This window comes from Primulina eburnea, chromosome 10, assembly GCF_022965805.1.
Source record: "Primulina eburnea isolate SZY01 chromosome 10, ASM2296580v1, whole genome shotgun sequence".
NCBI lineage: Eukaryota > Viridiplantae > Streptophyta > Magnoliopsida > Lamiales > Gesneriaceae > Primulina > Primulina eburnea.
Window position 1 is genome coordinate 33,108,467 of NC_133110.1, and position 15,882 is coordinate 33,124,348.

The window sequence follows — 15,882 nt, forward strand, 5'->3', positions numbered from 1 at the left end:
GGGTTTCCGAAAAATGGAGATCTTTAATAAAGCTCTCCTTGCCAAACAGATTTGGAGAATTTTACGGAAACCTGATTCGCTTGTTGGCAGAGTCCTTAAAGCTCGCTATTTTAAACATGGAGACATAATGCACGCGACACTTGGGAGTAACCCATCGTTTGTATGTAGATCACTCCTCTGGAGCCGAACACTACTGGAGGAAAGACTGTATTGGCGAGTAGGAAATGGAAGTTCAATCCGTATCTTTCGAGATAAATGGGTGCCAAAGTTTCGTAGAAATCTCACTAACCATGGCTCTCCGAATTTAAATGAACTCAAGGTAGATGCTCTTATTCATAATGGCAACTGGGATGAAGAGGCTATAAGAGGTTCAGTTCTACCCTATATTGGAGAGGAAATCCAGCGGATCCCCCTTCCGCAAACACCGAGAGCTGACTCCAGATTCTGGAAATATGATAAAAAGGGAAGATATTCAGTGAAAGATGGGTATAGGGTAGGAATTGGGCTCTATGATATGCCGGAACATCAAACGATTTTACCAATGATGAAGTGGTGGAAATTCCTCTGGTCACTCACGATTCCACCAAAAATTAAAATCTTTTTGTGGAGGATAACCCTGGATTTAATTCCAACAGGTAGCAATCTGATACAGCATCATGTCCCAGCTTTGAATGTCTGTCCGCTTTGCGACTTTGGAGGAGATACAACGGCTCACACACTGTTCTACTGCCCGGAGGTTAAAGGTTACTGGAAGGAACAGATTCATAAACAGCCTTTAAACCAAGTCCGTGGTCGGTCTATGATGAAGATATGCAATTGGATGATGAGCCAAGTAAGCAAAGCTGATTTCGAGAGGTTTGCATGTCGAACTTGGAGCGTTTGGTGTGACAGACTTCGTGTTACACATAGCACTGAAGATATAGTACCAACGATGTCGAAACAATGGAATGACAGCTACATCGAAGAATTATGGGCACTTGGGAAGACACCTCAGACTAGCAATCCTGAACCAGCGGCCGAGTTGATAAAGGATTGGACTCCTCCACCATCTCAGCATCTGCGGCTTGATGTGGATTCGGCTGTTAATGATCATCTCAACATCTATGGGATTGCTGGGGTAATTCGTAATCAGGATGGGAATATGGTGCTGGCCTTCGACAACAGAAACGAGCCACCAATATCGGTGGTCCATGCGGAAATGTTGGCTATTCAAGAAGGAATAAAACACGTATACCAGAGGGGTTTGGTCTGCACTCATGTTTACTCGGACTCACAGATGGCCGTGCAAGCAGTCATGGATCCATCTTCAGACCTTGGATATATTGGCTCTTGTGCGGAAGATGTCAAGAACTTGATAAAGGAACCGTGGATACTGAGTCTACAACACATGCGACGATCTGCTAATGTCATAGCACATTCTCTAGCTAAATTTGTTATTTCCTCTCCCTCGTCTTTTTGTTGGGTGAATGGAGAATTTCCTTCTTGGTTGGCTAAATTGTATCTGTGAACATTGGTTTTTTCTTAATAAAATGGATACAAATTCAAATATGTTTAATAAAATGGAGAATTTCCCTCGCCATATATGTTTAATTCAAATTGCTTTTAGACCTTTAATTTTAGAAGGACTATCAAAAAGTTTTATAGCAGCTTCAAGAGATGATAGAAATTTAAATTGGAAACAATCTCTTATAGGAATAACTCAATCTAGTCTGGCACATGGTCCAATATATTTTGATATTTATCTTAATTTTATCTTTATCTCTGTCTGATATAAATATATTAGATTCTTTAACATTAAGTGATAAAACACATTGTTATAATTGTACTTCTGATAAGTGCAAGATTTGCACTTAATTTATATTAAATTCCATTTTGAATTATGCTTGTTTCGAACAGAATTATGTGTTTTTGGTTTGTTTTGATTGCCTTTTCAGGAATGGAGGAAAAGAGAACACGAAGCCAAGTGAGCCAAGAAAACAAGTGCACAACAAACAATTATTAGACAGAACCTCGCGCAGCTGCGCGCACACGGAAGCAGCAGAAAACCCGAGAGGTGCGGCCGGCCGCGCCACATCACGCACAGGCGCGCGCGCACCCATACAAACGAATGACCAGAGACATACGCGCGACCGCGCGCACACATGCACGGGCCAGATTAGCAGCAGCGCACGCGCGACCGCGCCTGAACTCGCGCCACCGCGCGCACGGCGTTCCAGAAAGCCTTATATAACGCGCGAGCTAGGTCAGAAATGGGGAGAGCCGCCGTGGAGAGAAAACGAACGAAAAAATACCATATTGGGAAGAAAAAGACGCGAGAAACGGAGCGCATACACGAGATAAAGATTCAAAGTGCGAAGAACAACCACAAATACGAAGAAACGGATCTGGGGACGGAGACGACACTTCGGATTTGTTATCTTTTCCTTCATTTCTTTAGTTTATTGCGTAACGATGTCTAGAACTATGAATATGTCTTGTGTTCTCTTGGATTTCGTGATGAACTAAAATTTCATTCTAGAGGTTGACGTAGCTTTTTCTATACGTTGATTTGACCTGGATATTTTTATGATTGAATTCCGTTTTGTTTAATTGTGTTCTCTTTATTTTATTTCACTGCAATTTACTGGCCATAAATTGTGTGTTATCGGATTAATTCTACAACTCGGGAGAGAGACTAGGATTATAGATCATTAGAGACACATCGTTGAATGTTTATATCGTTCGGAAGGCGTATAACTTTAACGAGGCTTAGGTAAGAACATTGTTTGCCTTTACCAATTAAACGTAGATTTTATTTGGAATAATTGAATCGAAGTTTAATTGGTACAATTTATTCGTCACTTGGGAAAGCGTGAATAAAATACGTAAGTGTTCTTGGCCATTAAATAATAGGAATTCAGGAATTTAAATACAACCAGGAAGAATTATTGTAGAAACTTAGTGAAATCATTCCTCTAGATATTTTCTCTCATTGATATTTCTCCATTCGATGATTAGTTTAATTACTTTCTTGAAATCAATTCATTAACATAAACCAAACGTTCTTTCTGAATTTTCTAGATAAAGTCGAGACTCTTATAATTACAAGTACTGATATACATTTTTATACACACTTCTCGTGGGATCGATATCTGTACTCTAACCAGTACTAAAACTTGACACCGTACACTTGCGGTAGAGAAAATACGCAACAAGTCTTTGGCGCCGTTGCCGGGGAGTGTCAAATTTGAATTTATATCAGTATTGTTACCAATTAGTCTAGATTTTAATTAGAGCTTTTATTTTTATTTTATTTTATATTGATTAAGTTTTTCATTTTTCCTGCTTGACAGTGTATGCTAAGATCGCAAAACTCAGACTTGCTGATTTTTGACCCGGAGATCGAAAGAACTGCGAGAAAGTTAAGAAAAACAAGAAGAGAAGAGATCCAAGCAATGGCTGAACACAGAGAAAATGACACACATCCTGCCAGAAGCCATTCCTATCAGAGATCACTTCCGACCAGTGATCCACAATCATTACTCTGGTATTGCAAGAGGGACCATCAACGCAAATAATTTTGAGCTGAAGCCTGCTCTAATCAATATGGTTCAGCAAAACCAGTTTGCTGGAACTGCCACTTCTCTCAGGGATCAAGCTAGAGGATGGCTCCAATCGCTTCCCTTGGGAAGTATCACGACATGGCAGGAGCTGGCAACGAAATTTCTGGCAAAATACTTTCCCCCTACAAAGTCTGCACAGTTGAAGATTGAGATTAGCACTTTCAGGCAGACAGATTTTGAGCAATTGTACGAGGCATGGGAAAGATACAAGGAGCTGCTGAGAAAATGCCCAAGCCATGGCTTCAAAGACTGGGTGCAGATTGAATTATTTTACAACGGTCTAAATGGGCAAACAATAGGAACAGTGGATGCTGCAGCTGGTGGCACAATCATTGCTAAATCTCCCGAGCAATAGGGGTGGGCATAAAACCAGAAAAACCGAAAAAACCGACCGAACCGAATATTTCGGTTTAAATGGTTTGGTTTTATCGGTTTTTCGGTCGGTTATGGTTTTAAAATTTATGAAATTCGGTTTTTCGGTTCGGTTTTCGGTTTTAACCACCGAAAAAACCGAAAAACCGAACCGACCATATTATTGTTAAGTATAAGGTTTTTATGTATAATGGGTCATATTATTGTTAAGTATAAGATTTTTTATGTATAATGGGCCTATTAAGATTTAAGAACTTAGTATCATTAACTCTCAATTTTCAATCCGATCGTTTTTTCTTCTTTCCCACCACTCACCAGTCGATTTTTTTTTTCTTTTCTATATATATTTCTTTAATTTTTTATATAAAAAATTAAGTCTCACAAATTAAATGTTTGAAAAATACTATGATTTAGATTTTAAAGGCATAAAATGACGTATAATTTTATTTTGTAACAAATTTTAGCTTACCGTATATAACCGGCCGTATAAACCGAACCGTACTACAAAAAAATTGAACCGAACCATAATAAAATGGTTCGGTTTTGGACTAGAGATATTCAAAATCGAAAACCAAAAAACCGAACCATTATAGAGTAAAATCGGATCAAACCGACCGTTGCCCACCCCTACCGAGCAATCTTATGACTTGCTTGAACATATAACGATAAATAGCTACCAGTGGCCGTCTGAGAGGGCAGGAGTGAAAAGGATAGCTGGAGTCTATGCTGTGGATCCTATTACGTCACTCACTGCTCAGGTATCTACATTGACCACTCAAATAGCAGCGATGAATAATGTAAGCACATCAGAAATTGAGATTCCATCGACTGTTGCTGAAGAACAATCTATTCCTGAAGAAGCTCAGTACGTCAACAACAAAAATTTTGGAGGATTCGGAGGATATCGAGGTAACCCTCCCCCTAATACTTATCATCCATGATTAAGAAATCATGAAATTTTTTCTTATGCAAATAATAAAAATGTGTTGAATCCTCCACCGGGGTTCAATACATCAAAGGGGGAGGGAAAGCCTTCGTTTGAGGATTTGGTAGGAATATTTGTTGCTGAGTCTGGAAAAAGGATGGCAAGAACTGAGTCTCGTCTGGAAAACATGGAGACTCACATGGGAAATATGAGGGCCACAATGAAATCTCTGGAGACACAAATCGGACAGTTGGCCAACGCTTTGAGAGATCAGAACAGGGGTCAATTTCCTAGTAACACGGAGGTTAACCCAAAAGAACAGTGCAAGACAGTCACTTTGAGGAGTGGAAAAGAGTTAGAGGTGCAAAATTCCAAGGAAAAAATGGACAAGGAGAAGACAGTTGAAGAGGGTGAGTTTGAAGAGAAAAAAGAAGATAAAAATCAAAAGCCCAATGCCGAAGTTGAAGCCGAACAATCTCCTGTATTTAAGCCGACTCTTCTATATCCGCAGGGATTCAAAAAGAAGAAATTGGATGATCAGTTTGCAAAATTTTTGGAGATCTTTAAGAAGATACACATCAACATACCATTTGCTGATGCTTTGGAGCAAATGCCGAATTATGCAAAATTTATTAAAGATGTGATTTCTAAGAAGAGGAGGTTGCAGGATTTTGAGACTGTGAAACTGACTGAAGAATGTAGCGCCATCCTGCAAAAGAAACTACCATAGAAATTAAAATATCCTAGGGAGTTTTACTATTCTTTGCTTTATTGGTGGTTCTAAATGTAGTAAAACTTTGTGTGATTTAGGAGCAAGTATTAATTTGATGTCATTTTCTATTTACAGGGATCTGGAGTTTGGAGAAGTCAAACCTACCACTATCACCTTACAGCTTGCAGACAGAAGTCTCACGTATCCACGTGGGATCGTCGAAGATGTACTGGTAAAAGTGGATAAATTTATTTTTCCTGCTGACTTTGTGATTTTAGATATGGAAGAAGATCAGGATGCTCCATTTATCTTTAGGAGACCGTTCCTGGAAACTGGAAGGGCGTTGATAGATGTGCATAAGGGTGAACTCACCTTAAGAGTTGGTGGAGAAGAAGTCATTTTTAATATCTATCATGCCATGAAGGGATCAAATGAGGTAAGCACTTGTAAAAGCATTGATATTATAGACTCATGTATGTCTCTTGAATGTACAAGAACTAGGGATCCTTTGGAGACTTGTTTGACAAGCGCTGCAGGATCTGTTGATGAAGACAATTGGGAAGTGAAAGAACAGTTGTTGGCTCTTGAAGCATCACAGAAAGAAAGAAAAATAGATGCACCGCTTGAGGAATTGGAGGTAAATGAGCAAACAAAGGTAATGCCACCTTCCCCTGATTTGAAGGAGCTGCCAAGTCACCTTTGCTATGCATTTTTAGGTGAAAGTCGATGTATCCGGTAATCATATTTTCCTCTCTTACTTGTACTGAAAAGGATAAATTATTGAGAGTATTGAGAAAATTTAAAACTGCTTTAGGATGGTCGATTTATGATATTAGGGGAATTAGCCCCACTATATGCATGCATAAAATTTTGATGGAGGAGTCATATACTCCTTCTGTGGATCACCAGAGAAGATTGAATACAATAATGAAAGAGGTTGTGAAAAATGAGGTATTGAAATTACTGAATGCTGGTGTAATTTATGCTATTTCTGATAGTAGTTGGGTATCTCCTGCACAAGTTGTGCCTAAAAAGGGTGGGATAACTGTAGTTAGCAACGAAAATGATGAACTGACATCTACTTGTACTGTAACTGGTTGGCGACTAGGTATTGATTATAGAAAGTTGAACAATGCTACACGTAAAGATCATTTTCCACTGCCTTTTATTGATCAAATGGTTGATAGACTTGCTGGCTATTGTCATTATTGCTTTTTAGATGGTTATTCAGGTTATAACCAAATTGCTATAGCGCCAGAAGATCAGGAAAAGACTACTTTCACGTGTCCCTATGGGACGTTTGCTTTTAGGAGAATGCCGTTTGGGCTATGCAATGCACCTGTCACTTTCCAGAGGTGCATGATGGCCATATTTGCAGACATGGTGGAGGAGATCATGGAATTCTTCATGGAAGACTTCTCGGCATTTGAGAAGATCAAAATGGCATTGGTGACTGCATCGATCATGATAGTGCCGGACTGGAAGGAGCCTTTTGAGTTAATGTGTGATGCAAGTGATTATGCAGTGGGCGCTGTTTTAGGCCAAAGAAGGGAAAAGATGTTTAGGGCAATTTACTACGCAAGCCGTACAATGGATGCTGCACAACAAAATTACACTACAACTGAGAAAGAAATGCTTGCAGTAGTGTTTGCTTTCGACAAATTTAGGCCTTATTTGATTGGCACAAAGGTAATCGTTTTCACTGACCATGCAGCTATTCGCTACCTATTCGCCAAGAAGGATGCAAAACCACGCTTGATAAGGTGGATTTTGCTATCACAAGAATTTGACTTACAGATCAAGGATAAAAAGGGTAGTGAGAATCAAGTAGCTGACCACCTGTCAAGGCTTGAGCTAGAGGATAAGAAAGAGGAAGGAGCTATACAAGAAACATTCCCGGATGAGCAACTCTTTGAGGTAAACACTGTAATTCCTTGGTTTGTTGATATTGCAAATTTTTTGTCTTGTGGTACCCTTCCTCCAGATTTGAGCTATCATCAGAAGAAGAAATTCGTCCATGATATCAAGTTCTATTATTGGGATGATCTATTCGTATATAAGAGGTGTGCTGACCAAGTGATTAGGAGATACGTGGAGGGTATCGAAGCTCAACAAATTTTGGAGAAATGTCATTTTTCACCATATGGTGGACATTTTGGAGCATCACGAACAACATCTAAGGTATTGCAATCTGGTTTCTATTGGCCTAGTTTGTTTAAAGATAGCTATACCTTAGTAAAATCATATGATAGATGCCAGAGGTTAGGAAACATCTCTAGGCGTCACGAATTACTACTGACAAATGTTTTGGAAGTGGAACTTTTTGACGTTTGGGGTATAGACTTCATGGGACCTTTTCCTCCTTATTTTGGTAATTCTTATATTTTATTAGCTGTTTGTTGATTATGTGTCAAAATGGGTGGAAGCAATTGCCACCAATACTAATGACTCTCATGTTGTAGCGAAATTTGTGCATAAGAACATCTTCACCAGGTTTGGAACACCGAGAGCCATCATAAGTGACTAAGGTACGCATTTTTGCAATAGAATTTTCAAATCACTTTTGGCTAAATACAATGCAAAGCACAAAGTGGCACTGGCATATCATCCTCAGTCGAATGGACAAGATGAAGTATCCAACCGGGAAATTAAGCAAATACTGGAAAAGACTGTCAACACCAACCGGAGGGATTGGGCTATGAAGTTGGATGATGCGTTATGGGCTTATCGGACTGCATTCAGGACGCCTATTGGGATGTCTCCCTATAAGCTAGTATTTGGGAAGGCATGCCACTTGCCACTAGAACTGGAGCACCGAGCATTCTGGGCAGTTAAAAGGTTGAACTTCGACCTGAAAGCTTCTGGCGATGTCAGAAAACTACAGTTAAGTGAGATGTATGAATTCCGAAATGACACTTATGAAAATGCCAAGATCTACAAAGAGCAAACTAAGAAGTGGCATAAAAATTCATTGTCCGAAGGGAACTAAAACCGGGACAGCAAGTGCTGTTATTCAATTCACGTCTGTAGTTGTTCCCTGGTAAATTGAAGTCGCGTTGGTCAGGGCCATTTGTAGTAGAAACAATATATCCTCATGGGGCTATCGAGCTGAGATGCAGTGATGGACGAACATTCAAGGTCAATGGATAGCGGGTTAAGGCATACTATGGAACTGAAGTGAGGAATATTGACAATCTTAGCCTGGGTGAACCTAATTGAACATGACGGGTAGTTAGGCTGATGACATTAAACCAAGCGCTGTGTGGGGGGCAACCCACAATGATTTTTCGCATTCATTTTGTTTACTTTATTTCATTTTAATCTTGTATTTGTTGCTTTTAATTATTTTCATTTGCGTATTGATTTCAATTGCGTTATTTTTTTTGCAGGTGTGATTGTTTAAAAAAAAAGGTGGACAGACGCATGCGCGCCGCAGCGCGACTTCTCGCGCAGCAGAACGCTCAGGACCAGTGGGCAAGCACAGAAGCATGCGCGCCACCGCGCGCACCTCATTATCGAAGGAAACCAGAGGCGCGCGTGTGGCCGCGCCACTTTACACACGACCGCGCACGTCAATTATTGGCAGAAGACAGAAGGGTGCGCGCGGCCGCGCCACTTCTAGCGCGACCGCGCGCGTCGTGTAGAGCCCCACCCCTTTAAAACCCTATCTCACGATTTTACACATAGAACTCCTCCCTCACAGCCGCCTCCTCCAAAGAATCCTCTCAAAAATTTCATCCCTTTCACAAATCCTCTCCAAATTCACCCAACCCACAAACCTCCATCCCCAAAACTACTACAAAACTCCTTCCATCCAACTCCTTCTCTCACATACAAGCTTCACACAACTCATCTCTCCCACCACCAACAGCAGCCGCCGCCGCCGCTCCTCGCCGCCGCCACTTGCTACTGCCGAGCGTCATCTCCGGTTAATCTTCTACACTCAGTATACCGTTTCTTTTACGTTGTTATTGTTTGGGGATAATTTTCAGAAATCAAGCAATTGTTGGTGGATTTTTGTCTCTATTGTTGATTATAAGTGTGGATAGTGCTCATAATCATGCCGCCTAGAAATAGATCAAAGGATGTGGTTTCCTCGTCTCGTTCCTACGATGCTCATAAATTTTGGAACGAGGAAGCCTTTTGGGTATATGAGAGCACCAAGTCTCGATCTATTATTAATGAAAGAGGGCTAGATATGAGCAACCTTGACTGTGATATAATTGAGGAAGTTGTGCGAAGGGGATGGGTAGATATAGCACAGTCACCGCCGGATGCAGTTATACCCGTAGTCCGAGAATTCTATGCTAATTTGAGAATCAAGCACGAGGAATACGAAGTTCTGGTACGAGGGCAATTGGTCTATTTCGATTCGGCAACCATTAATGATATTTAAAATCTGTCGAGTTTTGAAAATGACGAATATACTACGTTGATTACTGGAAATGTTGATTACGATGAGATTATCAGGAGCCTATGCATTGAGGGTGCAGAGTGGCGCTTGAATCAGGGCTCCCCAGTTACTCTGAAGAAATTTGATTTACGCCGTGACCCACGCAGTTGGGCATCTTTTATTCTCTCACGGATCATGCCCTCCTCACATCAGACTAAAATTACAAAGGATAAAGTGGCGTTGATTTACGCCATCATGACTGGGAAAATCGTGGATCTTGGGAAGCTCATTCACAGTTATATCATTCGTGCTGGTACGGGACTCATGACCGTCAGCCTCCCTTATGCACATACTATCACTGCCCTATGTCTTCATGCCGGTGTGCAATGGGGCGCCGATGAACAGGTTTTGAAAGCCAAGGGCCCAATCACGGTATATATAGCAAATCGTTTGCGCTTTGGGAGCGAAATAGAACGATAAGACGCTAGGGCAGATTACAACCTGAGGGCCAGACAATGCCAACCACCACCACCACCATCGATCCCTCGTTCCAGTTTGCGAGATAGGATGTTCCGAATGGAACATGATATGCAGGAGCAACGCAGAGAGCTGGCCGAACACCGACACATTACTGGTATTTTCATGTCTTTTATGATGGACTTTACATCGGTGCTCTCCCAGCGTTTTCGACCCATGGGACCCGAGGATGCTCCCTTTCCACCACATCCAGTGTGGCCACCACAGTACCCACCACCAAATCTATCACCACCACAGCCCATGGACGATGATGCTGACGATACCGGGAACGACGACTCGAGTCCCGAGTTCTGACACTCGGGAGCGAGGTATGTGTTGTCATGTTCTTTATTGTTATAGATTGAGGACAATGCATACTTTAAGTTTGGGAGAGGGTAAAATCGCTTGTTAGAATTTTTCTGCAATTTTTTTTATTGCTCAGTAGTTAGTTTGATTTTTTTATTTATTTAGTGCATGATAGATTTGTTAGGTAGAGTCATGGATAAGTAAAATGTGTGACCGATGATGAAGACCGAATTGCGATCCTGAAATATATATGTGTTCATGATAACTTAGGAGTCACAATTATTTTGCACTGTCGTGTTTGTTGATACTATCGTTGCTTAGAGACAAGTTGCATGCTTGTGATGGTAAATAGATGAGGAGGATCTGATTCTTGGTAATTCTTGCATGACATTGATTGACACTTTGGCAATCATAGGAATGAGCTAGGCAATTTTTCACAATATCCTTGGGCCTATATTCTTTGCTTACTGTCAATTGCAGTCCTTTGAGCTTCAAGTTAATTGAGATGCTTAAATTTTCTTCGTGCACCTATTTCATCTATCATTTTTATTGAAAATTACATGTCACTGGCTTGTATGAGTTGACTAATGGATTGACGGAAGTCTAGAACTTGTTTGAACACTTTTCGAGGCGAAATACGGATAATTTGTGACATAGGAATGATTTAGGCGATCTTTGGAGTCGTTTTGAGCCTTCGAGCCTACCAAACGAAAATGAAATATCCCTAGTGTCCCATTTTGAGCCTACTAAAAAATCAAGTGGTGTATGTCAATGACATACAATTAGCCCCCACTTGTATTTATTCTACTTCCCACAACGACTATCTAATGAAGCTTATACACTTACTGTCTTACCTAATTTTCAGAGAAATAAGTCATGGGTGTTGTAATGATTCAAATACTCCCTGAAAGTAAAAGAAAAAGTTAAATGTGCTAAAAGGAGTTAAAAAAATGTGAATCAAAAGTGGTGAAAAAGAAAATATATGGGATATGAAGGATATGAATGGGAAGAAATCAATAAAGTGATAGTGAATGAAATGATAGTGAAAATGAGGAAGATTTGATTATTTCTCTCAAATTTTGATGTCCATACCCTTTATTGTAGCCGTGAGCCGTGGCCTGACGTTACAAGCTTACAAGACCTATTAACCTTGTCACATTTATCCAATATACTAGTGGAGAAAAGTTATTCAAATCAAGCCTATGCAGACCTGAAAAACATTGTTAACAAGTATAGACTTTAATCACTTGCTGCAAGCATCTCATTTTGTGATTTCATCTTTGGCATACTTGTGTTGACCATCTTTCGAGCCAAATAATCACCGATAAGTCCTATGTGATCTGTGAATGCAAATTTATATTTTGATGAAGTGTGAGTTGAACTGAACTGAGGATTTCTTGATTCTGTAAGGCGAATGGGCATTACAACTCTATTTGAGCATTCGATGGGGTAAACGAACATTGACATATCATACACACACGTCACTCTTGGAAAATCGTGAATTACATGAAATTAGATGAGTCGGAGGTCAATATCACTTTTCGCATATCCATGACTTTAGTAGTGGCGTTAATCTTTTCCTTAGTTATTAGCTTCTATCCTATTTTGCTCGGGACTAGCAAAAGTTCAAGTTTGGGGGTTTGATAAGTGCAAGATTTGTACTTAATTTATATTAAATTCCATTTTGAATTATGCTTGTTTCGAATAGAATTATGCGTTTTCAATTTGTTTTGATTGCCTTTTCAGGAATGGAGGAAAAGAGGACACGAAGCCAAGTGAGCCAAGAAAACAAGTGCACAACCAACAATTATCGGACAGAACCTCGCGCGCAGCCGCGCGAGATCACGCGCAGCCGCGCGCATACGGAAGGAGCAGAAAACTCGAGAGGTACGCGCGGCCACGCCACATCACGCGCAGGAGCGCGTGCACCCATACAAGCAAATGACAGAGACATACGCGCGGCCGTGTGACTTCATGCACGATCGCGCGCACACATGCAAGAGCCAGATGAGCAGCAGCGCACCCGTATCGCGCCAGAACCGCGCCACCGCGCGCACGGCGTTCCAGAAAGCCTTATATAACGTGCAAGCTAGGTCAGAAATGGGGAGAGCCGCCGTGGAGAGAAAACACACGAAAAAATACCATCTTGGGAAGAAAAAGACGCGAGAAACGTAGCGCATACACGAGATGAAGATTCAGAGTGTGAAGAACAACCACAAATACGAAGAAACGGATCTGAGGACAGAGACGACACTTCGGATTTGTTATATTTTCCTTCGTTTCTTTAGTTTATTGCGTAACGATGTCCAGAACTATGAATATGTCTTGTGTTCTTTTGGATTTCGTGATGAACTAAATTTCCATTCTAGAGGTTGACGTAGCTTTGTCTATACGATGATTTGACCTGGATATTTTTATGATTGAATTCCGTTTTGTTTAATTGTGTTTTCTTTATTTTATTTCACTGCAATTTACTGGCCGTAAATTGTGTGTTGTCGGATTAATTCTACAACTCGGGAGAGGGACTAGGATTATAGATCATTAGAAACACATCGTTGAATGTTTATATCGTTCGGAAGGCGTATAAATTTAGCGAGGCTTAGGTAAGAACATTATTTGCCTTTACCAATCAAACATAGATTTGATTAGGAATAATTGAATCGAAGTTTAATTGGTACAATTTATTCGTCACTTAGGAAAGGGTGAATAAAACACGTAAGTGTTCTTGGCCATTAAATAATAGGAATTCAAAAATTTAAATACAATCAGGAAGAATTATTGTAGAAACTTAGTGAAATCATTCCTCTAGATATTCTCTCTCATTGATATTTCTCCATTCGGTGGTTAGTTTAATTACGTTCTTGAAATCAATTCATTAACATAAACCAAACGTTCTTTCTGAATTTTCTAGATAAAGTCGAAACTCTTATAATTACAAGCACTGATATATACTTTTATACACACTCCTCGTGGGATCGATATATGTACTCTAACCAGTACTAAAACATGACACCGTACACTTGCGGTAGAGAAAATACGCAACAACTTCTGGAACAGAAGCCATATGCCTCTATTATCGAATTTATTATAAACCATTATTTACACTAAATCCTATGTGTAAAAGAATAGATAAAAAAATTAAATAAAACTATTCTTATAGAAACTAATTTTAATAGATCTAATATTACAACTCGTAGATCTATAAAATGAGAAGAAATTGAATTTCCTGAAAGCTGGATAATTGAACAAGCTGTTCCTAGAAATCATATAATAAATAGAGATTTACAACAAGTTATACAAAATAATGAAGGATCTGTTCAAATACAGTTTAATAATGAACAAAGAAGATTATTACCATCTTCTGTCTATGCTAGATCAAGATCTAGTCATTTTTTTATTTCACCTTTAGATTATATGGTGGATATTTCGCAAACTTCTAGGGTTTCTACTTCTCAAATAAGAGAAGAGATAGAATCTTCTATAAAAGATACAGTAGAAGATTTAATTATTAATCAAAACAGTATAGTTCATCAAACTTTTCAAAAAGTTAGAGAAACTGATACAATTTCAGAAATGAGTTTTACTATTTAATGGATAGTAAATCAAAAATAGATTTTACTAAAGGTTCTATGGCTAAAGCCAAGATAAACGCATAATTTTATCAACCCAAATGAGAATCTCATATAATGATATTTTAAAAGTTTCTGTGAACAAGAATTTGAATATATTGTTACAGAATTTTATAAATTCTATGAAAATAAAAATAAATTAATACATTTTGTTTATTGGTTCTTTAAAACTTTTATTATAGATTATATTTCTGTTCTTGAAATAAATTATAAACTTTCTTCTGGACAGATTCAAAAATCTGTTTATCCTCCTCAACAATCTTTTCTTATAGAAAAAAAATAAAGATTTAAATTCTACTACTTTTTCAAAATTATTTGATACCAATATATTACAGATAACTGTTAAACATATAAATCAGATACTTGAAAAATAAAATTATACAAATTTGTATCTTACTATAATAGGAGAAGAAATAGCTTCTCTTAAAAATCATATTGATAAAATTACTTTAACTATAAATCAAATAAAACCTGATGTTCATACACAAACTAAAGAAGAAACTAATATTGCTACTATGGCAACTTCTTATATTCAATCCCCTCCAAAAAAAAAAAAGATTTTAAATTTAAGTATTCTGTTTCTGATATAGAAAAATTATTACAAGAAAAATTTAAAAATCTCAATTTAAATAATCTAAATGAAGAGATAGATAATAATAAGAATTTTTCTGATGAAGAAATAATAAAATAAAATGGGCAGATAAACTTACCCGAATTAAATATTATTATAATAAACATACTCCCATGGATGTTCTTCTTGAAGAGCAAGAATATATTTTCTCTAATAGTTATAATGAGAAAAATATTTATGAATGAAATATTGATGGTTTCAGTGGTAAAAAAATTTATAATACTGCTCACAGAATGCTTATATATAGTAATGTGTGTAAAACTTCAGGCAATAATGATAAAAATATTGCTAAAATGATTATAGCAGGTTTTACTTGTCAACTTAAAGTTGGTGGGATAATTATTTAAATCAATCCCATAAAGATGATATTTTAAACTCAATTAAATTTGAGAATAATGTTCAAAAGAGAAAATTCAATTTATTCCTTATAATGACAATGATTGAACATTTTACTAGAAGATTTATTGATATTGGTGAACAAATTCGTGCTTTATTAAGCAATATAAAATGTAAAACTCTTTCTGATTTTAGATCGTATAAAGATATATTTTTATCTCGAATATATGAGATACCCGACTGTAATAATAGTCTTTAGAAAACCAAATTTATAAATGGTTTACCTTTTCTTTTTGCTGAAAGAATCAGAAAAATAATAAGAAAAGATGATATTTATATTCTACATGAAAATTATACTTATGGAAAACTCATAAGTACATGTATATAAGAGGGTTTAGAACTTTGTAATGAATTTAAATAATCAAAGAAAAAGACAGAATTTGCTTGAGAAAAAACAATT